This window comes from Pan troglodytes, chromosome 7 (assembly GCF_028858775.2).
Source record: "Pan troglodytes isolate AG18354 chromosome 7, NHGRI_mPanTro3-v2.0_pri, whole genome shotgun sequence".
Taxonomy (NCBI): Eukaryota; Metazoa; Chordata; class Mammalia; order Primates; family Hominidae; genus Pan; species Pan troglodytes.
Window position 1 is genome coordinate 117,961,905 of NC_072405.2, and position 24,740 is coordinate 117,986,644.

A 24,740-nucleotide genomic window follows, 5' to 3' on the forward strand; every position below is an offset into this window, starting at 1 on the left:
AGTAACAGTAACTCCTGCCCCCAAAGGGCTGTAATGAGGACTAAGTGTTGTAATCTATTTCAAACCCTTAGCACAGTGTCTGACACTGGTAAATCTTGATTAAGTTATGTCACTTATTATTAACTATTCATTTATGGTTAGCATGTCTCCCTTATGTTAACCTCAATGAAATAAGATGTGATGAAAAGAACACCAAGTCTGACTTTAAATATAACATTCAAGAAATGTGTTTATTCATTTAAAAAAATCAGCTTAATGGAAAGGTAAAAGGCTACCTCATTTCTTCTAAATGTTTTTAATCTGAAGTTTGCTTGCTTTCTAATTCTGACTGCCATTGTTCAGTATTATCATCTCTTGCCTGCATTGCTATGGAAGCCACCAAACTATGTCATGTGCTTTTCCTCTTACTCAATTCTTTATCCAATTCCATTGTATTTTCCCCACACCTGCCAGAGTAACCTAAGAGAAAAACCTACATTATAGAGAATTCTCAGATCCCTTAAGCTGACTCTTTTTATACCTGCCATTCTACCAACATTCCTCTCTATACCTAGAATATCCTCTTTCCCTCTTTTGGCCTTTTTTTTTTTTTTTTGGTCAGGAGATGGTGGTGCTTTGTTTACTCCTACTTACCTAATAAGATTTACCTTAATGATAAAATTCTCTAAGACTTCCTTGGGTCTTCAGTTTATAATAGATGTTTGTCTAATAGTAAAAATAAACAATGTTTTTGCTACTTTCACACACTCTACAATACTTCACTTTTGACACCAGACATGTGGGATTTTTCTTCACATACACTAAATATTCTCCAGCAGAAACCATATGGGTGCTCTATAATTCAATTACATTCTAACCTGGAGATAAGAGCAGATCCCATACATGAATGGCTCAGTCTCACAAGACATCCCCCTACTTCAGATGCCAGTTGCAAGATGCAGATTGTGATCGGTACTGCTGACCAACCGTCTATAAACTGGGAGTCCTCATGACCACCTCCTTAGGTTCGATTAAGTAGCGAGGTTGGCTCAGATAACTCGGGGAAACACTTATCTTTACTGGCTTACTATATTAATAAAGGATATGATAAAGGATGCAGATGAATAGCCAGATGGAAGAGATGCATAGGACAAGTTATGGAGGAAGAGGCAAAGACCAGCCATGCCCTCTCCAGTAGTACCATCCTCCAGGAACCACGATGTGTTCATCAACCCAGAAACTCTCCAATACCCATCCTTTGGGATTTGTTTGGAGCCTTTGTTAGATAGGCATAATTGATTACATTGTAGGCCATTAGTGACCAAACCAACTTTCAGCATCTCTCCCTTTATCAGAGGTGGGGAGGGGATGTTGAAAGTTCCAACTCTTGCCAGGCACGGTGGCTCACACCTGTAATCTCAGCACTTTGGGAGGCCGAGGCGGGCAGATCACGAGGTCAGGAGATCGAGACCATCCTAGCTAACATGATGAAACCCCGTCTCTACTAAAAATACAAAAAACTTAGCCAGGTGTGGTGGTGGGTGCCTGTAGTCCCAGCTAATTGAGAGGCTGAGGCAGGAAAATGGTGTGAACCTGGGAGGTGGAGCTTGCAGTGAGCAGAGATAGTGCCAGTGCACGCCAGCCTGGGCTACAGAGTGAGACTCTATCTCAAAACAAACAAACAAACAAACAAACAAAAAAAGAAAGTTCCAACTCACTAATCATATGGTTGATTCCTGACAACGAGCTCTCATCCTGAGAAGCTCACCAAGCGTCACTTCATTAGAATAAAAGATGCTTCTGTAATTCAAGAAATTCCAAGGGATTCAGGAACTGTGTCAAAAACTGAGGTCAAAGACAAAATATCAGAAGATTCTTCTAGCGCGCCTATCTACAAGGATTTTAGGAGATCTATCTGAGGAACCAGGGACAAATATTCTGTTCTAATATTTCCTCTGTGACCCTGTTTCCTGACACAGAGCTCCTAGACCTTTGTAATTTCCTGAGTGCTAGGAATGTCTGGCACAGAGTTCCTAAATCCCTTGGAATTTCCTGGGTGATAGAAGCATTTTTGTTTTAATGAGGTGACTTCTAGTGGGCTCTTGGATAGCTTCAATATGGAGGCTTGTTGTCAGGGAAACCAACAGACTGATTAGAGGGTTGGAAATTTCAGCCCCACCCACCAACCTCTGGAGACAGGAGAGGGGCTGAAGGTTGAGTTGATCTCCAACAGCCAATGGTGTAATCAATAATGCCTACCTAATGAAGCCTCCATAAAAACCCAAAAGGACAATGTTTGGAGAGATTTTGGGTTATGAGCAGTTGAATGTTCCTGGAGGGTAGCTCAACTTGACCAAAGAGAGCATGGAAGATCCACACCTCTTCCTCCATACCTTGCCCTATGCATCTCTTCTATCTAGCTGTTCATCTGAATTCTTCTTCATTTCCTTTATTAGTATAATAAACCGGTTATATTAGTCCATTTTCATGCTGCTAATAAAGACATACCCGAGACTGGGGAATTTACAAAAGAAAGAGGTTTAATGGACTTACAGTTCCACATGGCTGGAGAGGCCTCATAATCATGGTGGAAGCCAAGGAGAAGCAAGTCACATCTTACATGGATGGCAGCAAGCAGAGAGAAAGCTTGTGCATCTCTTTAAAAAAGTCACCATTTTAAGACCATCAAATCCTGTGAGACCCATTCACTATCACAAGAACAGCATGGGAAAGACCTGTCCCCATGATTCTATCATCTCCCACCAGGTGCCTCTCACAACATGTGGGAATTATGGGAGCTACAAGATGAGATTTGGGTGGGGACACAGAGCCAAACCGTATCATTCTGCCCCTGGCCCATCCCAAATCTCATATCTTCACATTTCAAAACTAATCATGACTTCCCAACAGTCCTCCAAAGTTTCAACTCATTTCAGCTTTAACTCAAAAGTCCACAGTCCAAAGTTTCATCTGAGACAAGGCAAGTCCCTTCCACCTATGAGCCTGTGAACTCAAAAGCAAGTTAGTTACTTCCTAGATACAATGGGGTACAGGTATTGGATAAATACAGCTGTTCCAAATGGGAGAAATTGGCCAAAACAAAGGGGTTACAGGGCCCATGCAAGTCTGAAATCCAGTGGGGTAGTCAAATTTTAAAGCTCCAGAATGATCTCCTTTGACTCCAGGTCTCACATGTGGTCATGCTGATGCAAGAGGTGGGTTCCCATGGTCTTGGGCAGCTCCACCCCTGTGGTTTTGCAGGATACAACCTCCCTCCCAGCTGCTTTCATGGGCTAGCGTTGAGTGTCTGAGGCTTTTCCAGGCACACGATGCAAGCTGTCAGTGGATCTCCCATTCTGCGGTCTAGATGATGGGGGCCCTCTTCTCACAGCTTCACAAGGCAGTGCCCCAGTAGGGACTCTGTGGGGATTCCAACCCCACATTTCCCTTCCGCACTAACCTAGAAGTGGTACTCCATGAGGGCCCCACCCCTACAGCAAACTTTTGCCTGGGCATCCAGGTGTTTCCATATATCTTCTGAAATCTAGATGGAGGTTCCCAAACCTCAATTCTTGACTTCTGTGCACCCACAGGCTCAACACCACATGGAAGCTGCCAAGGTTTGGGGCTTCCACCCTCTGAAATCACAGGCTGGCCCCTTTCAGCCATGGCTTGAGCAGCTGGGTCACAGGGCACCAAGTCCCTAGGCTACACACAGCATGGGTACCCTGGGCCTGGCCCATTAAACCACTTTTTCCTCCTGGGCCTCTGGGCCTGTGATGGGAGGGGCTGCCAAGAAGGTCTCTGATATGGCCTGGAGACACCTACCCCATGGTCTTGGGAATTAACATTAGGCTCCTTGCTACATACACAAATTTCTGCATCCAGCTTGAATTTCTCATCAAAAAATGGGTTTTTCTTTCATACTCCTCATCAGGCTGCAAATTTTCTGAACTTTTATGCTGTTTCCCTTTTAAAATGAAATGCTTTTAACAGCACCCAAGTCACCTTTTGAATGTTTTTTTTTTAAATTTTATTATTATTATACTTTAAGTTTTAGGGTACATGTGCACAATGTGCAGGTTAGTTACATATGTATACATGTGCCATGCTGGTGTGCTGCACCCATTAACTTGTCATTTAGCATTAGGTATATCTCCTAATGCTATCCCTCCCCCCTCCCCCCACCCCACAACAGTCCCCACAGTGTGATGTTCCCCTTCCTGTGTCCATGTGTTCTCATTGTTCAGTTCCCACCTATGAGTTTTACTGCTGAGAAATTTCTTCTGCCAGACACCCTAAATCATCTCTCTTCAGTTCAAAGTTCCACAGATCTCTAGGGCAGGGGCAAAATCCACCAGTCTCTTTGCTAAAACATAACAAGAGTCATCTTTGCTCCAGTTCCCAACAAGTTCCTCATCTCCATCTGAGACCACCTCAGCCTGGACCTTATTGTTTATATCACTGTCACCATTTTTGTCAAAGCCATTCAACAAGTCTCTAGGAATTTCTACTTTCCAACATTTTCCTGTCTTCTTCTGAGCCCTCCACACTGTTGCAATCACTACCTGTTACCCAGTTCCAAAGTTGCTTCCACATTTTCGGGTATCTTTTCAGCAGTACCCCACTCTACTGATACCAATTTACTGTATTAGTCTATTTTCATGCTGCTGATAAAGACATACCTGAGACTGGGGAATTTACAAAAGAAAGAGGTTTATTGGACTTACAGTTCCACATGGCTGGGGAAGCAAGTCACATCTTACATGGATGGGGGCAAGCAAAGAGAGAGAGCTTGTGCAGAGAAACTCCCGTTTTTAAAACCATCAGATCTTGTGAGACCCATTCACTATCACAAGAATAGTGAGGGAAAGACCCAACCCCATGATTCAGTCATCTCCCACTAGGTCCCTCCCTCAACACATGGGAATTATGGGAGCTACAAGATGAGATTTGGGTTGGAACACAGAGCCAAACCATATCACTGGTAAATGTAAGCTCACCCTGAATTTGGTGAGCCATCATAGCAAATTAATGGAACCCAAAGAGAGGGTTATGGGGACTCCCATTTATACCAGGACTCAGAAGTATAAGTGACAACCTACTTCTGGTGAAGCCAATAGGTGATTGGCTTCTGAAGTTGGGGGCAGTCTTGTGGGACTGAGCTCTTAACCTGTGGAATTTTATGCTGTCTCTAGATAGATAGTGACAGAATTGAATTAAATTAGATGGCACCTACTTGGGGTCTCCTAGAGAATTGATTGTTGGTGGAAAGAAATCTACATACATTTTGGTAACCAGGTGTGAAGTGTTCTGTGTTGTATTGAATATAAGACCAGGAAAAACTGTTTGCTTGTTTTTTTAATCTCTTACACACTAGTCTAGGCCTAAATGTCTCATTTCAGTCTAAATTGTCTGACTTCTGGGTTTGATGAACCAGTCTTTGTTCAGTTCTCTTACCTCAGGGGGAGTCGTATGAATAATTATACTAATGTAAAAACTTTTACCTTCATTGCTAACTAGGAAAAAGAAAAATTCAAAGACAGAACACCAGCTTAGAAAGAAGATAACAATGCTACTTGTTGATTGATTTCCATATGGAAAGGAAGGAGTTATTGGCCTCAACCAACATATTCATTTGAAAGAGAAGCATGGGTAGACATGTTACAAGTTAGCAGGTTTGTGTCTTTGGCTCTGGTGCCTGTAAAATAAAATTGTAGGACCAGATTTGAGTTACAGATATTAATGGAGTCATTTAATTGAACATAATTTTCATTAATAGATGTTCAGAACTCATGTTGACATAAAGCAATAAACTAAATCAATGGAACCCTCTGTTAAATAGCTCTCGTGACATAAAGAAAATGAGCTAGTCTGTGGTACATTTTCTATATTTACAACTGTTTAATGAGTAGAAGTCCTTGGATGTAAAAAATCTGTTTTCCAGAAGATACTGGGAAACATTCCAAAGAGAACCGGATTCTCAAACAAGAAAAAAAAAAGAAAAGAAGTGTCATGGTGTATCATATATTCACTACATTAAGATATTTAAACTTCAGGAAATTAAACACTATTTGAAAAAACACAATTTTTTTATAGCAGGATAATTATGATGAAAAAGTTTATCCAAACATACCTACTCCAAAGAAATTACAGTAAGTGCCTCTTGTCGTAAGTTAAATTTTAAGTGGCGAAGAGTCTTTTAACTTGTACTATTTTAGTCACATCTATTCCCATCAGTCACATTAAATCTACATTAAACAAAACTAATTGCACACACGTCTTTGTGCTGAAAGCACAACCCTTTCTTATGTAGACTCTTATATCTTGAATTCTGCCTGATTTGTCTAGGAACCAAAGTGTATCAGTTTTCTGCATATAAATTTTAAAAGAAGATACAACCCAGCACTGTAATATACAAGTTAAACCTTCTTTCATCCTCAACATTGGTGGAAGACATTTTATTTTCTTTAAGAACTCTGATTAATACTCTTAGAAACTAGTATGTAACTCATCATAGGGCCCAACATTTAAGAGTAAGAAGCATATATTTCTTCTTTGAAAACCTAAACCCATTCCTTGGTCTTTCATGTTTTATGGACAACTGCAGAGGAACAATTAATGGTCATTGGTCAAATCTAATGGATGTTTTTTTGTTATACATGAGGTACTACATTTAAAAAATTAAACCCTTGTGGGCATTTTGTAATTTTAAAATTCTAGGAATTTAAAACCACTATTATAAAGGTTTAGAACCACTCTACTGTTTCATAAACAGTTATATATAGTCATAATGCCAATACACCACATCAGTTTAAAATAAACATATTTCCCTATGCCATTTTTATAGCAGTAATTTGGCAATAGCAGAAATAAAACGTGTATGTGTGTGTGTGTGTATGTACATATTAGTAACAGAAATTATAATGTATATTTGTAAGTCTGTATTGAGTGCTTACAACTCTGTTTTTGGAGTTTTACATGACACATTTAGCTTGTTTTATACAGAAAAGTCTCAAAAACATGAAATTTTTCGAGCAACAGGAATTCATTCAAATATGCAGTTGGAAACTAATCCTGCTCTGTTTTAGACATGCAGATTAGTGCTCCTCATGATTCCCACACCCAGGTTGAGCTGTAACCACAGCCTTGAAAGATAAGTCATCAAAACACTTGTTAATTATCCATAATTGAGAACACATGGACACATGGCAGAGAACAACACACACTGGGGCCTGTCGGGGGGCTCAGGGAGGGAGAGCATCAACAAGAATAGCTAATGCATGCTGGGCTTAATACCTAGGTGATGGGTCGATACATGCAGCACACCACCATTGCACACGTTTACCTATGTAACAAACCTGCACATGTACCCTGGAACTTAAATAAAAGTTGAAGAAAAAAGAAATGAATAAATAAAAATTTTAAACAGACTTTCTCAAATTAAAACTTTTGGTCTGAGAGAGACCTTAATAAGAGAATAAATGGGCAAAAATATGAAAAGCCATTTTACTGAAGCAGGTACACTGAACAAATAGCCAAATGAAAAGATTTTCAACATTACCATCCATCAAGTCAGACCTCAGCCTCTTCTGCTTCCTCCATGTGAACTCCTGTCTGCTTGCCTGAAATATTAATGTTATTAATGAATTTTCATACCAATAAGGGAAAACAACAGGTGCTTCAATATATCCAACCTTCAAATATATTGTGATATTTTTCTTTTTCATTAATTTTTTTTTTTTGCTTGGGTAATTCATAGAGTTGTTTCAAAAGAAAACTGTAGGGATGATTCCACAACTCTGTAAATGTACTAAAAAGTTTATTAAATTGTATACTGAATATGAAAAAAAAAAAGATCCATAACCTTCTTCTAGAGCCTACTCAGGCTTCTAAGTCAGAATTCAGGCCACTATACCTGGTCTACAGTTCCAGAAAACTTGTAAGGTGTGTTTCTCTTTTCTTCAGAGTTCAAAAAATGAATATAAAGCAAATTCTTTCATATCCTGGCCAAGAAAACATTTGTATCTCACTTGTCTACACAAACTCAAAATCAGCAGTTCCCAGCACTCAACACTTCTTTGCACCCCCCGGGAGAATCTATTTGCACCAAATACATTTCTGAGAGAGACTAATTTTAATAAAGATTTTCTAAAAGAGGAAATAAGAAGGATTTTATATCAATCTCTGCCACATACCCTGTGGCATATAGTTTCATAAGTACCTATCTGAGAAGGCCGGGTGCAATGGCTCACGCCTGTAATCCTAGCACTTTCAGAGGCCAAGGCGGGGAGATCACGAGGTTAGGAGTTCGAGACCAGCCTGACCAACATGGTAAAACCCATCTTTACTAAAAATACAAAAATTAGCCGTGCACGGTGGTGTGCACCTGTAATCCCAGCTACTCAGGAGGCTAAGGCAGGAGAATCACTTGAACCCAGGAGGTGGAGGTTGCAGTGAGCCAAGATCACACCACTGCACTCCAGCCTGGGTGACAGAGTGAGACTCCGTCTCAAAAAAAAAAAAAAAAAATTACCTATCTGACTTACATTTTCTTGCTAGTTCCTCTGGCAGCTGTCCTAGCTCTCAACTCAGAAAGAAGGGAATTTTCCTATTCCTGTCTCCTTCTACCACTTGAAACCTGCGCTTTGGTGCCATAATGCAAAAAGTTCATCATAACTTCATTGCAACCAAACTGGCTTTCTGTGTAACGAAAATGTCTTAGCAACTGAGAACAAACAGGCCCTTTGCAAAATCTGCAGTAATTAATGATAGGTATCATTGGTTTTTTTTTTATTAAAGAGCACCCATTTTTTTGTCCTTCTATTCACCTAGATCTCAAACAGCTACTCATAAAAAATTTTAGAAGCACCCTCTTGGTTAGCTGAGCTTACCAAATTCCTCCAAAATGAAAAGGGCATTCAGTCACTTGGCTCTCATATTGTAGTAACCAACATGAAGTAACCAACCAATATAAAATGTCCCTAATGTATTTAGCAAAGATGGATGAAGGCAAAGAGGACATCTAGTGTCATCCAGCTATGAACTCACGTAGGTTTGGCAATGTCTGCACTAGAAGTATTTATCATGTTTTTTGTATTTTTTAAGGGGCCTACCAGAGAAAGATCTTGTTTTTGAGAGATGTATGAGCATCCCAGATTCTGTTTAGTGCATTCTTTGAGTGTAGAATCACCCAAGCATATTCAGCCTCAAAGACACTTGGTGATTTGGAATGCTCCCCAAGCCATTTATCTCCAAGGGCCAAACCACACCTTCAAACTCGTATTTAAAGCTCTATAAATTTTTGGTCAGGTCATATGTCAGTGGCAGAATATTTCTTTCTTTTTAATTCATTCAGCAGTACTTATTTTATAAATATTTATGGAGCACCTGTGATGTTCAGATGCTATACTAGATGCTGGACCACAGAAATGATCCCCACCTGCTCTGGTTAGTTTGTGTTTGCACATTGAAATTCATCTCTGCCCCTCCCCACCCTCCCTTGAGCCCTAAGAGGCTGACCTCTTAGGACCATGTCAGCAGGGCTGTGTTTGTTTTCTGGTTTCCTGTTGGGTTTGTCCAATGAGAGATGCTGACAGAAAAAAGAGGAGAAGTCAGGGTATTTATTCTCTCTGATCCTTATGTCATAGGCTGCGAATTGGCTGAGGCTAAATTCCAACCCAGAACCATAGCTCCTGCTTCTTCAGGTCTCACTGGTTTTGTTAGAAGTTGACTTTCTTGCCTCTTTAGGCATAGAGGTAGTAATTACCTGTCTCTGTTGGTAATCAATGGGTGTTTTATCATCTCTGGTTAGTTCCCATAATCTTGTCCACGCCTGTATTAGTCTGTTCTCATGCTGCTGATAAAGAAATACCTGAGACTGGGCCATTTACAAAGGAAAGAGGTTTAATGAAGAACTCACAGTTCCATGTGACTGGGGAAGCCTCACAATCATAGTGGAAGGCAAGGAGGAGCAAGTCACATCCTATGTGGATGGCAGCAGGCAAAGAGAGAGCTCGTGCAGAGAAACTCCCATTCTTAAAAACCATCAGATCTTTCGAGACTCATTTACTACCATGAGAACAGCACAGGAAAGACCCACCCCCATAATGTAATTACCTCCCACTGAGTTCCTCCCAGGACATGTGGGAATTGTGGGAGTTACAATTCAAGATGAGATTTAGGTGGGGACACAGCCAAACCATATCAACACCTTAGTAAATAATTCTTTTTTTACACTCCCTTCATATACCCCTTTTGTATGCCATCCTTTTTCTACTGAGGCCATGTCTAATATACCTCTCTTGAGAACTAGTCTTTTTTTTTTTTTTTTTTTTTTTTGAGATGGACTCTCACTCTGTCACCCAGGCTGGAGTGCAGTGGTGCAATCTCAGCTCACCGCAACCTCTGCCTCTTGGGTTCAAGCAATTCTCCTGTCTCAGCCTCCTGAGGAGCTGGGACTACAGGCGCACACCACTATGCCCAGCTAATTTTTGTATTTTTAGTTGAGACGGGGTTTCACCATGTTGGCCAGGCTGGTCTCAAACTCCTGACCTTGTGATCCACCTACCTCAGCCTCCCACAGTGCTGGGATAACAGGTGAGAGCCACCGTGCTTGGCGGAGAACTAGTCTCATAGAGAACCAGATATAGAAGCAAACAATGTTTTATACCTAATGCTGCAGTTAAATAAAAGTCCCAGTGGGTCATGCCTGTAATCCCAACACTTTGGGAGGCCGAGGTGGGCAGATCACGAGGTCAAGAGATGGAGACCATCCTGGCCAACATGGCGAAACCACATCTCTACTAAGAATACAAAAATTAGTTGGGTGTGGTGGCACACATCTGTAGTCCCAGCTACTCAGGGGGCTAGGCAGGAGAATTGCTTGAACCTGGGAGGCGGAGTTTGCAGTGAGCCAAGATCACACCACTGCACTCTACATTCCAGCCTGGCAACAGAGCAAGACTCCATCTCAAAAAACAAAAACAAAAACAACAACAAAAAAAACTGATAAAAACTGACAAACTTAGCTAGTAAACAAACTCTTCTGTTACTTTTTGTTCCTTCCTGCCTGGAATGCAGATTCAATGTCTGGAAGTACAGCAGTCATCCCAAGACAATGAGAACTAAAGTCGTTTCACAAGATGCAATGTATGGAATGAAATGGAATGGGAACGTAGAAGGACATCTGGGCTTTGATAACTTCCACGAACAGATAGTCTGGACAGCAACTGCTTATGTCTCAGCATCTTATGTGAAGAAAACAAACCCTGTCTGCTTAACTTATTGCAGCCTGGTTTCTGATACATGGAGTTGATGAAACTCCATCTGGTTTGCTGAGTTTCTTAGGGCAGCAACAGGAATTTGTCATGCAGACTAGGCAAGGAGTCATGTATAAAGACACGACCTAGCATTGTAAACAAAGAAAAGAAGTTCTGAATGGCAATGGCTGGACCCAGCAATAGCATTTATGTGGCAGGGAAGGAGGAGGGTGGGAGAAGAAATGAGGTTGAGGTTGAAAGATAGGGAAAAAGTATCTTACCTACTGTGTCAAAGGAGTTTAAGTTTTATTATGCTAGTAAGAAAGTGTATCAATTTCAATGCTTTCAGCAGCAAGTAACAGAATACCCAGTAAAGACAGCTTAAGTGATACAGACGTTTATTTGCACACATTTAGTAAGAGGTCCATATGTAGGGAGTTACAAGGTAGATTCAGAGACTCACTAATATAATCATCTATGGTGGTTTCCTCTGTGATTCTCTTAGCTTTCCATTCCTGGAAGCATTTGGCAGTCATACTTCAGACAGGCATCACATCCAAAAGGCAAGAAACGGGGACTACAAACTAAGCATCTTTCTTCTCTCCCTGTTTTATTTTTATCAAGGAGGAACCTCTTTGCCAGAAACTCTCATCATACTTTCCCACAGGTTTGACTAGCAGAACTAGATCACATTCCTCTAAACTGATCATTGGCAAATGGGAGTGTTGTTAACGAAAGTAACAGCATATGTTAATGTTTGCTCAATATCTTTTCTTACCTTTCTGTTCATCTTCTCAGTGAGAAAACGTAACTTTTGGCGGAGTACATGATGACCTAGAATAAAGAGTATGTTTCCCAGACTCCCCTTGCAACAAGTTTTGACCCTGTGACTAAGTTCTAGCCAATGGGATGTAAAAGACAAATTAAGTGGAACCTTCTAGAAGCTTTTCTTAAAAGATTGGAATGCTTCCTTTTTTTAAATTCCTTGTTCTTTCTTGCTGTCTGGAAGGCAGGTGTGACTGTGACAGCTTGAACAGACACTCGGGTCCATGAAATGACTTAAAGGATGGAACCAAGGTAGACCTCCAAGATAGAAGGAGCTTTGGTTCCTGAGGACTTTGTAAACATAGATTTGCCATGCCAGCTTCAAACCGTCCACTTTTGGAAATTACCATAAAAATGAAATAACATTCCATTGTACAGTATTTAAGTTGCTATTATTTTTGTTCTCTGTTATTTGCAGCCAAATCTAATACCAACTAATGACTTAAACTGTTTGTGGTTTATTTTCCTGGTCAGAAAGTGGGAACCACTTCCCCTAAGCACATTGGTGACTCAGAATGCCTCTACAAAAGAATGATTCTTTTAGCAAAAAGAAGAGAGTGTAGCTGTAGAGTATGCTGCTAATAGTGTTTGCTAAAGGGAATCATCCAGTACATTTCAGGCAAAATGGAGAATTACTATTCTTAAATGTCTGAAAGGCCATTCTGCAATGTGTATGGAACAAACAGAAACTAAGAGGAACAGATGTAGAAGGTTGAGAGCAGGGTTTTGAGAACAGCCTTGGACAGTATAAACAGGAATGGAGGAACAGGAATAGCCATGAGCTATTGATTGGATAACAGGGGGGTTGGAGAGAGAGGGAAAAGAAAAGATGATATCAAAATTGCAATCACAGTAAAGTAAAGTAGATATAAAAACACAGCATTCTGCACTCTAGTGGTTTCCTGTTGGAAGAAAAAATTCAATCGATCAAAACTTTCACTAAGTATTTACTACATGCCAAACATAGATGTTTGCTTTTTTTAACCATATATTGGAGTTGGGTAAGGAAATCTGTTTATAAATAAAAGCTAATCAGGACTTTTGATAATTAGACCAGGCGCTAAGTGGAGAACAGGTAACTACATACAGAATGAGTCCTGCCTTCAAGGAGCTCACTATTCAGTGAGATACATGAGATACACATGCCTGGCACAGACGAGGTGTTCAATGTTGCTCTCTAGAATGAATGACATGTTCACACAGAGTTATAAAATGGAATAGTAATGCATGGTTTGGGGTTCAAATATTTTGGAGAGCACAAAGGAGAAATGTGATAGTTCTATCTAGATGAACAGAGAAGTCTTTAAAGGGAGGTGACTGTTGACTTTTTGTGACTTAGTTCATCTCTTGCCTTTATTATTTTTTCTCTGCTTCTTTGTTCCACTTCCTTAATCATTTCAAGCAGTCTCAAGATAGATTATTTTTTAAAAATGTAGATCTGAACAGCCAGTGAGCTACATATTGATGATAATCTAAATTCATGTTAAAATGTTATTGCTTAACATGGATTAATTTAATCGGCTATGATTTATTATGCTCCCATTATGTGCCAGAATTTTGATAGTACATTAGTCCCCCTTATCTGTGGTTTTGCTTTCCAAGGTTTCAGTTACTGGTGGTCAACCTCAGTCCAAAAATATTAAATAGAAAATTCCAGAAAGAAACAATTCATAATTTTAAATTGAGCACCTTCTGAGTAGCATGATGAAATCTCGCTTTGTCCACCCAGGGCATGAATCCTCCCTGTGTCCAGCTTATCCACGCTGTGTATGCTACCCACTCATTAGCCACTTAGCTCCACCTAGGCTATCAGATCAACTGTTCTGGTATTGAAGTGAACCCTCATTTTACTTAATAATGGCCCCAAAGTGCAAGAGTAGTGATGCTGGAATATTGTTATGATTGTCCTTTTTTTATTAGTTATCGTTGTTAATTTCTTACTATACTTAATTTATAAATTGAACTTTTTCATGGGCATATGTAAGAAAAAAGTAGCATATGTAGGGTTTGGTACTGATTGTGGTTTCAGACATCCACTAGGGTGGTTGGAACATATCCCCTGGGGACAAGGGGGTCTACTGTAGTTTTTGTACCCAGGCTTTTTTTTTTTTTTTTAATTATACTTTAAGTTTTAGGGTACATGTGCACATTGTGCAGGTTAGTTACATATGTATACATGTGCCATGCTGGTGCACTGCACCCACTAACTCGTCATCTAGCATTAGGTATATCTCCCAATGCCATCCCTCCCCCCTCCCCCCACCCCACAACAGTCCCCAGAGTGTGATATTCCCCTTCCTGTGTCCATGTGATCTCATTGTTCAATTCCCACCTATGAGTGAGAATATGCGGTGTTTGGTTTGTACCCAGGCTTTTATTTAACATTTCTAATAAACTATAAAGTAAACATATTATCAGGATTAAGTTCAGCTACAAACAACAGAGTTTAATAAGATAGAAATGTATTTTCTAGTAAATAAAATTCTGAAGGCTGATATATTGATTCTGCTTCACTAAGTCCTGAAAAAAACAGGCTCCTTCCAACACAATATTCTGCCATTCTTTTATTATTATTTTTTTTTCTTGAGACGGAGTCTTGCTCTGTCCCCCAGGCTGGAGCGCAGTGGCGCAATCTCAGCTCACCGCAAACTTCACTTCCTGGGTTCAAGTGATTCTCCGGCAGCAACCTCCCAAGTAGCTGGGATTACAGGCGCCCACCATCACCCCCGGCTAATTTTTGTACTTTTAGTAGAGATGAAGTTTCACCATGTTGGCCAGGCTGGTCTCAAACTGACCTCCGGTGATCCACCAGCCTTGACCTCCCAAAGTGCTGAGATTACAGGCACGAGCCAAGAAGCCCAGCCGTACGTTCTGCCATAATTAACATGTGACCATGTCCTCTTTGTCTAAGAGAGCCACTGAACTTTTAGCCTTCCTATTTGCATTTCAGACAGCAGGATGGGGAAAAGTTTAAAGAAAAGAAGGCAATGGACTTGCATCAGTCCTCTTTTATGGAAGGTTCCTCCAAGCTGCTGCATGGCAGCTCTAATTATGTCCAGAACTTAATCACATGGCTGCATCTATCTACAAAGGGAGAATGGAAAATGCAGTCTTTATCTGGGACAACATAATTGCCAGCTAAAAATTGTAAGTTTGATTCCTACGGAAGAAAGAGGGAATGAATATTGATGGATGTGGTCGTCTCTACTGCAATTATAACTCTCATTTTTACAGATGAGGAAATGAACACTCACAGGGTGACTTATTCTTGATAACACATCTGGTTTGTGTCAGACCCAGGATATGAATTCCTTTTTTCTTGATCCAAATTCACCACTGATTTCACTACATAACATCAGCTTCCATCAGTTGAAATGTGAAATGGCTCCTTTTTTACAATTTTTCCTTCTCAGATCTGACACAGTTATAAGTTAGAAAAAAAATTTTTTAACAAGTAAATACAGTGAATATGCCACATCAACCATTATTCTAGTCGTTGATTTTCTTATTTTTGTGTAATGTATTAAAATCTGAATAATAATTTCTAGGTTAGTTCTATTTTCTTCATTATTTTTTATCTTGCTTCATTATTCTGATTGATACCAATGTAAATTTTTTGGGTTTCCTTTATCCCCAATACTATATACCTAATACCTGATGGTTCTGGTATAAAATTACACAGTGTCCTGAAGCGTGCCTTACCATTTCCTCCTGCGTCGTATCCTATAGACAAATCCATCCACCATGGCAGTTTTACATGAGTCACATTTGCCTTTTTTCATCCCCCTCACCCCTGCTAAACGTTTTGAAAGACTCTTAAATGACTCCAATGATCCTCTCATAGAACTCTTAAATCCAGGAGCCTAAAGGCTTCTGAATCCTTATGAAAAATGTTGGTTGCATTTTTCAGATTATAAAGACCTGGTTTTCCAATAATTCTAAAATCCATTTTAAAATAATTTCCCTTCTTTTCAATATTCTTTATACTAACCATCTCATCTATCTGCTGTATCAAAGCCATAATATTTGTCAACATTCTCAGACTATCCAAGACCTGAACTCCTAATGCCATCACATATTCTGCTATTCTCCTTGTCACAGTCATCTTCCCTGCAGCTCCTGACATCTGGAACCATCTCCTACAACTCCTGGACACTTCATCAATCTTCCAATCTCATAATATAAAAAAAGAAATCTTGCCAGCCAAATGACTACAATTTCTTTCCCTTTATATTTGAAATGTTTTCTTATCTAACTCCCAGGAATATTGTGTAATACAAAACTTCCATTGTTTGGTGAACTAGCAAGTACGTAATTTAATTTGTAAAATAACAAGTACTTAAATCTGAAAGCAAGCATTTCTCAATGAATTTGGAGGTTTTTGGGTTTGTGTTTTTTTTTTTTTTTTTTTTTTTTTGGCAGGGGATGGGAAGGGGAGGTCAAGTATGGGCCCTTTCTTGAATCATTCCTGTTAACAAAGTGATGTAAACTGATACCTACATACTTTGCTATTGTTAAAAGAGAGGAATGAATACATCATGGATTTTGTCATTTACTAAACTCAAAATGGACAATAATGGAGCACCTCCAAGCAAGTAGGAAACTATAATATAAAAGAGGTGTTCTGCTGAAAATGTAAAATACGAGACCACAGATCAAATGGTTTAGGAACAGCATCAGGTCTCAGGAGAATGTTTCCCCTATGGACATACATTAGTGACTTAATGACAGTGCTTTTTGACAGTTTAAACCGTATAAATGATTTCACACTATTCTTCTCCCTGGAAAAAAATACTTTCCGAGCCTGAAGACTGGTTGAAAACATCTATTAGCAAGAAAATAACCGAATGACCCAGTCATTTATTTTTTTTTATTAAACCTATTGGTGCAAAATTTGTTTTATTTTGACAGGGTCACTGAAAATACTTCAACAGAAAATGATTGGAAAGAAGTTGTTGTGTTTTTTCCTCCAAACATTTTAATCTAAGATGGTCGCTTTACATTGTGGGAAAATATCAAGATTATGTTTGGAGGATCATTTAAAGAATCTAGCCTTTAAAAGTTGACTCTCAAAGCCACGGGTATAATTGAGGTGATCCTGAAACTAACTCTCTCCTTAGTTTATTTTAAATACTTATTATATCCAACAACTTAATTCTCTTCCTATTTCATCTCTTCATGGAATTCTTTAAATTACTAGGTACTCGTGATAAATATAAGAATATTCTATCACAATTTCTTTACAAAAGTTTAAATGTTTTATGATATCTTTGTTTTGTCTATCAAATGACTTGCATAAAAGGCAATAACTTTTTCTTTTAAATAAGTTTTTCCTCCTATTTATTTAAATTAGTTAACAAAAAAAACTGAATATAATTGTCAAAATGATATTCTTAATCACATTCTCATTTTAAGTAAACAGAATATGCAACAATCTGGACTTACAAAACTATTATTTTCATAACTAATTAGATCTCTAGTTTCATTTTAATATGATTTGAATTTATAGGCCTTCAATATATCTGTACTTTTAGTAATACAAAGAAAAATGCAAATGTTTTGAATGAAAAATTGCCTGTTTTTTAAGCCAAGATGTAATTCATAGCATTTGAGAATTTACACTAGAAATATTCTTTGCTCAGTCTTAAAATAATGTCAAAGAGTGATTAGCGCTGTTCACCAAATGTTTCTAATTCTCTGCCTTCTGACTCATAATAGGATTGCACTTCCTACTTTACTTGTTTTAGAACCATGTGACTAGTTTTGACCAAGGAGCTGTGAGTCGAAATCATCTTCTACTCTGAGTATTTAATTGCTGGTGAGAGAGACCCTCCTTGAGGTCTTCTCTTTCAGCAAGGTGACCCATAAAGTTGGAGATGGTGGCTTCTCTGTCAACCCAGGCCTCTAAGTGACTATGTTGTGTTGAGTTTCCTTCTGACCAAAGATGGAGATGTAATGTGAGCCAGAAATAATCTTTACTGCCTTAAAACACAGAGTTATGGGGGTAGGTTTTTTTTTACTTTTTACCATAGCAGAATCTATCCTGATTAAAATAGAATGCTTGGACTATTAAAATGTTACTGTCTCTATTTTTTCAGCCCCTATACCTATTTACTTAACTGTGACACTTGGTCTACTTTAAGAAAAGTTTGTAAAGATATAATAAAAATATATACAGATGGCTGGGCGCAGTGGCTCATACCTGTAATACCAGCACTTTGGGAGGCCGAGGCGGACAGATCATGAGGTCAGGAGATCGAGACCATCCTGGCTAACACGGTGAAACCCTGTCTCTACTAAAAAACACAAAAAATTAGCCAGGCATGGTGGCAGGTGCCTGTAGTCTCAGCTACTTGGGAGGCTAAGGCAGAATGGCATGAACCTGGGAGGCGGAGCTTGCAGTGAGCTGAGATTGCGCCATGCACTCCAGCCTGGGCAACAGAATGAGACTCCATCTCAAAAAAAAAAGATAGATAGATAGATAGATAGATGATAGATAGATAGACAGACAGACAGATATAGATACAGAGAGAACAGTGAACTAAAAGCTCAGAAAGAAATTTTTAACATAATAACACAAGAAAGCACAGAAATAAGTCTATTTCAGAATGCCTTTTCTTAGTTACTTCTTAGCAATGGCACTTTAAAAAATAAAATCATATACAGCAATGTAGAAAGAAAACAAAATAATTACTCCTTAGACCTGATCACATAATCATATTGACATTTTGATGTTTCTTGTCCATCTTTTCCTATGCATAGTCACTATGTGCATGCATTTACAAATTTAATAATGTACTGTTTGAATTAAAGAATTTATGTAATAAAACATAAAAACCAAGTGGAAATGTATTTAAATATTCAACTGAGTTTATGGAAATGAAGGCTTTTCTTAGCATAAATATAAAGTGAAAACCACTGACAAAATTAATTACATTAAACTTTAAACTCATGAATGTCAAAAACATCCTAAAAAGGCTATAACAAAATGTACTTGTATAGCCTAAAATTAAAATGTGTTTATAAAAAGCATAAATAACATGCCAGAAAAAAAATGGGTATTTTTACATTTTTACTTTCTTTCTTTCTTTTTTTTTTTTTTTTTTTTTGAGAGGGAGTCTCACTCTGTCACTCAGGCTGGGGTGCAGTAGTGCAATCTCGGCTCATTGCAAGCTCTGCCTCCCAGGTTCACGCCATTCTCCTGCCTCAGCCTCCCAAGTAGCTGGGACTACAGGTGCCCACCACCACACCCAGCTGATTTTTTGTATTTTTAGTAGAGACAGGGTTTCACCGTGTTAGCCAGGATGGTCTCAATCTCCTGACCTCATGATCCACCCACCTCGGCCTCCCAAAGTGCTGGGAGTACAGGTGTGAGCCACTGCGCCTGGCCATCTATATATATTTTTATTATATCTTTACAAACTTTTTTTACTTTTAAAACTCATTTAAAGCTTTATATTTTGTTATGCTCAGAATATATACTCAGTAAAAGTGTACTATTGCAACTTCATAATCTATTTGTCAAAAGAAAATCATAGGAAATTATTCACAAAAAGAATATAAAAAGATCAATTACATAATTAAGGGCTCAGTGTTGTAATATGGACTGAAAATACTTTAGGAGTTCAAAGAAAGAAAATATTTATGAGAGAGTAAACAATTCTTAGAGAAAATAGAAACTGAGTTCAGCTTTGATTTTCTATAGTAAGAAGATTCCTTTATTTTTGCATAGGACCATATATGAGCTTAGCCTTGAAGTAAGTTGTGATGGAGCTCACTATTAGAGCAATAGCAGGAAGTACACAAGGCAGAACAGGCACAAAATGGCCTAAGCTATCTGTGGGGCTATCCCTAGAGGGGTGGAATCAAGGTCTAAATCATGTCTGGGAGGACTGGCAAGGCTGGTACTCAGACAGAGGGCATCTACTCTTATGGATGGCAAGTGTCATCAAAAGGCAGTAGCATGTCAGGAGGCTGTCATGATCTTGGGGACAAATGCTCCAGTCTAAAGCAGAGCCACAGTATTTGACGAGTGTCCAAGGATAAGATTTAACTCTGTGACAGAGGGGTTAGAAAGTGCTTAGTAGGTTCCAGGGAGTGTCCTACACCTATGAAAAGGGTATTGTTTGGAGCAGTGTCTGATTTCCAGCAATAACTTTGAATACCAACCAAGAAACAGGGCTGAAGCCAAACAATATGGATAATGCCATCATCACTGGGAATTCTAAAGAGAAGACACAGGTGCCCAAGGAGCTTATCCCAAACCCATTAGATAGACATCTTCAGTCATCAAAGCTGAGTTCAGATTCTACCTGCTGGTATAAATAGGGCTTCTAAAACATAGTCAAATTTGGGCTCCAGATTAGGGTGGAGCTGAGCTTGTAACATCAAAGTTCTTTGTGACCTGCAGTTGAACAGAGTTTGGAAAGTCAGAAGCTGACATTTTCCAGTTTTCCAAATGCTTCCATATGTGCCATCTTATTTGAAAGCCTACAGACCTTTGGATCAGGAAAAGCAAGTATATTTTCCATATTTTGGACAGAAGACATGATATTCCTAGGTCCTGTGGTCAGTAAAAAGGTGTTCTATCTCTTAGTGTTCGTCCCTTGAATTGTAGACAGTCCTGGTTTTTATTTAGCTAGATGATTAAAATTCAAGTTATCATTAGAGAAATAAGGTTGTAAAGCCATGAAGGCTTTCATATTGTGAATGATGTATTAGTCTGTTAGGGCCACCATAACAAAATACCATTGTCAAGGCAGCTTAAAGAACAGAAATCATTTTCTAGAGGCTAGAACTCCAAGACCAAATGTGAGTAGAGTTGGTTTCTCCTGAGGCCTCTCTCCTTGGCTTGTACATGGCCTTCTCCCTATGTCTTCAAAGGGTCTCCTCTTTGTGCCTGTGTACAAATTTCCTCTTGTAATAAGGACACCAGTCATATTGGATTAGAGCCCACACTAATTCACTCATTTTACCATAATTACCTCTTTAAATATCCTATTTCAGGCTGGGTGTGGTGGCTCACGCCTGTAATCCCAGCACTTTGGGAGGCCGAGGTGGGCAGATCACAAGGTCAGGAGTTCATGACCAGCCTGGCCAATATGGCAAAACCCCATCCCTACTAAAAATACAAAAATTAGCCAGGTTTAGTGACGGGCGCCTGTAATCCCAGCTACTTGGGAAGCTGAGGCAGGAGAATCGCTTGAACTTGGGAGGCAGAGGTTGCAGGGAGGCAGAGGTTGCAGTGAGCCAAGATCATGCCACCACACTCCAGCCTGGGCGACAGCTCACGACTCTGTCTCTAAATAAATAAATAAATAAATATCCTATTTCTAAAGATGTTCACATTTGAGGTACAAGGTGTTAAGAACACAACATATGATGGTCGGGGGCACAATTCAGCTTATCCTTTTAAAACACATCAGATTTTAAAATTTTAGTTTTGAAGATAGGAGTGACACAATAGGAAATAGGGAGACACTGAAAGCTTTTGAAACGTGTCATCATGAAAGCCATATTTAAGAAAGATTAGTTTGGCAACTGATTGTAAAATGGCTCTGGGAAAAGATCAGAAATATGGATACCAACTGGAAGGCTGTTAAAACAGTCTAGAAAGGATGTCATGGAAGTATAGTGATGTTTCCAAAGGAGTGCAAGTTTGAAAGTGTGATGGAACTCCCCCTTTTTGTTCTTAAAGCTTTGAGTAAAAGTATGTCATACAATACATTTCTACATTTCTGTAAACAGTACCACAAAGAATTCTGGTTAATGCTATAATAGAGCAAGAAAACCACATAAAGGACTACATAGAAGGTAACAAAAATGTATTCTAGATGCTGCACTAATGTTATATAATATAATAATCACCTAACATGCTACTGGTATAGTAATTTTTGCCCATCCATCATGCATTTCTTTAGCAAGCATGTATTAGGTAACAACTATGTCTTCTGAACAGAAAGTAAAAAGCTTAATCCTCCCCTAGAGGAGCCTAAGTTATTATTTATGTTGCCTAAAAGTGTATGTATTATTTTTTTCAAATAATTTGAACATTTTTTCATATCTTTGCCAAAAATCTGCTCTAGGCCTTAAGCTCCATGAGCAATCATTAATTTACCCACCCATAAACCACTGAGAAGCCATCAAGCTCCTTTTCCACTGAGAGGCAGGGCACTTTCTTTATAAGAATAGTCCTACTATAAACATGCCAGAAAATACACTCTCATACCTGAAGCCTCTGCTAAGTGCCTTCAATCACCCTAATTCCCATTGACTTCAAAGGGAGCTCAGAAAAGATATGGTGGAGAAACAAGAAGTTGGCAGGAGTTGTACCAACACATCCTCAAGCCACAGTGTGTTAAAAACACAAACCTTTCATGAAGCTAAGTGCCAACAAATGATACTTAGCATTTTCAAAGAGCTTCCCAATAGTCTAATTAAATGCTGTGAGGTCAATCAGTATTATTAGCCTCATTGTGTAGATAAGAAAATGGAAACACAGAAAGGTTAAGTGATGTGCCCAGGCATTCATAGTTCAACAGCATTCATGTTAGTGTCTGAGCTCACAGGGTCTGACAATGACAACCACGGAGTGCTTCATCCTGTCTTCCAGTTCCCCTCAGAAATATTCTCGCTCACTATAATTCCTCAGTCACCATTTATGAACATTCTTTACGTCTGTTAAAGGTTTGATTTAACTTCTGAAGGTGAAAATACTTATCCCACATCAGAAAATAACCAAAGTGTCTCCTCAAATAGCTCCAAATCCAAAGAAGTATATTAGAGATAGATAAGATTCTTCTGAACATGAAATTTTATTGATGGAGAATGCTATAAAATTATCATTTATATATATGCTCATGTGTGGGGCTTTTTCTGTACATCTTACTGATAAACATAGAGGTAATGAATTCCCCATGATGATTAACTCAGTGAAAATCCTCGAAGTTCCATAAACTCTCATAAATTTTCTTGAACCTTATCATTGCAAGAGATTACTCAAAATGATGTTGAATCAAAGTCTGACACATTAAAACGATACAACCAAAAGTTATAGCCTTAGTATAAATTGTTACTCCCATCACATTGAACGTTAGTATTGGCTTAAATGTCATCCTCTTGATAAAAAGGTTGCAATTTAAGTTAGTTCTTTACCTACTCCTAATAATTTTACTGCAAGTTCATACAAGTACCACCATTAGTAGATGTAACTAATACCTGTACATACTAAACTTCATGTTCCTAACAGTTTGCTTAAAGGCAAAGTATTGCCTAATTTCTGTTTTTGATAAATATGAAAAAAATCAATCTTTCATTACTGGGCTTATATTTCAGTAATAATAATAATTGTAAAAGTAAGCTTTTAATATGCACGATTCTGGTTATTTCCGGGAGATTTGATCTTGAAAGGTGAAACATATTAAAATTAGAGGGCTCTACCCTAAGCCCCTTCAATGTGTTGCAGAAGTCCTTTAATGTTGGATTAGAAGAGATATCCAATATTAGTGAATATAATGGCTATACTTTCTTTAGCCCCGGGATCAGCTTTCCTTTTCTAAGGAAAATTATTCCAGATCTATCGATTTTTCTCTTTCTATTACAGTCTGTTCAAGTAATCCTTAAAGTAGACATGGAAGCAATATAAAATAGTGGTTAAATTCTGAAGTTTGCTCCACTTAGGTTTGAATCCTAATTTAGCCAACACGCAAATGTGTAATCTAGAGCAAGCTGCTTAAGACCTCTAAGCCTCTATTTTCTCATATGTACAATTGGAGAAATAGACATGTCTACTTCATTATTCCTGTATGAATTAAATTAAATAAAACACATAAAGCACTTAATATACTACCTGGAATAAAGGTCAGTATTGTTGTTAGAATGAATACAATAGAACTTGCAAATTGATCAATTTACCTTTATTGACTTATTTTAAAATATGCAATCTCTAAGCATTTTTTAATGACTACCTTGTGTATAGAACAGATATTCTACATAAAATTCCAATTAGTTTATTGGATGAAGGGACTGAAGAAAATATGAGTTTGTAAAATATTTTATACTAAAAAGTAAATTTTCTTTTTATATATTGAAAAGGTTAGCAATATCAGAAACAAAATAATAAGAGAGTGGTATTTACAGGGGAGGTTATTGTGATGGACGATTGACATGTTAGTAGACAACCAGCATTTTTTGAGCACCTTTCAGAGAAGCCTGACTTCCCTTCCCTGTCCTCCTCTGCACATTGAGGTCATGTGGCCTCAGCTCCACCCATGAGTTGCACCCACACAATACTTTTGCTTAGAACTCACTTTCTGGCAAGAGTGTAGCTGTAGTACTTATTCCGGGGAGGCAAAAATGACGAAGATGCTAGTGTCCACACCCAAGCATCAGCAAGGGCAGCTATGGACCTGACTCCTGTCCTGGTAGGGGCGACCATGCTGTTCTTGAGCCAACTCATACTATGGTTTGGCATTGCTCCTGTCTTAAGATCTTCCAAGCTTGACTCTCTGGCCTTCCCAGGAAGTCTGTAAGCTACTTAATGTCACCCAATAAAGTATTTGACTATTTAAACCATATAGACTTTGCCCCATTGTCTGAATCTCAAACTTTAAGATTCCCTACATGATGTATCTCTTTAGACAAAAGTTTAAGAGATGGGAAAGGCTTAAGGCACTC

General features: G+C 38.7%; 1 long non-coding RNA gene across 2 annotated transcripts in view; it reads left to right on the forward strand.

Moving 5' to 3' along the window:
- LOC129135754 (uncharacterized) overlaps positions 1-24,740 on the forward strand; it is a 276,296-nt gene that overhangs the window by 81,013 nt on the left and 170,543 nt on the right. Inside the window, exon 3 of one of the 2 annotated variants that reach the window (XR_008536802.1) lies at positions 5,503-5,724. The exons of the other annotated variant lie outside the window; for it this stretch is intronic. This is a non-coding gene — a long non-coding RNA (uncharacterized LOC129135754). Of the gene's footprint in view, positions 1-5,502; positions 5,725-24,740 lie in introns of those variants that run through there. 2 annotated transcript variants of the gene reach the window in all.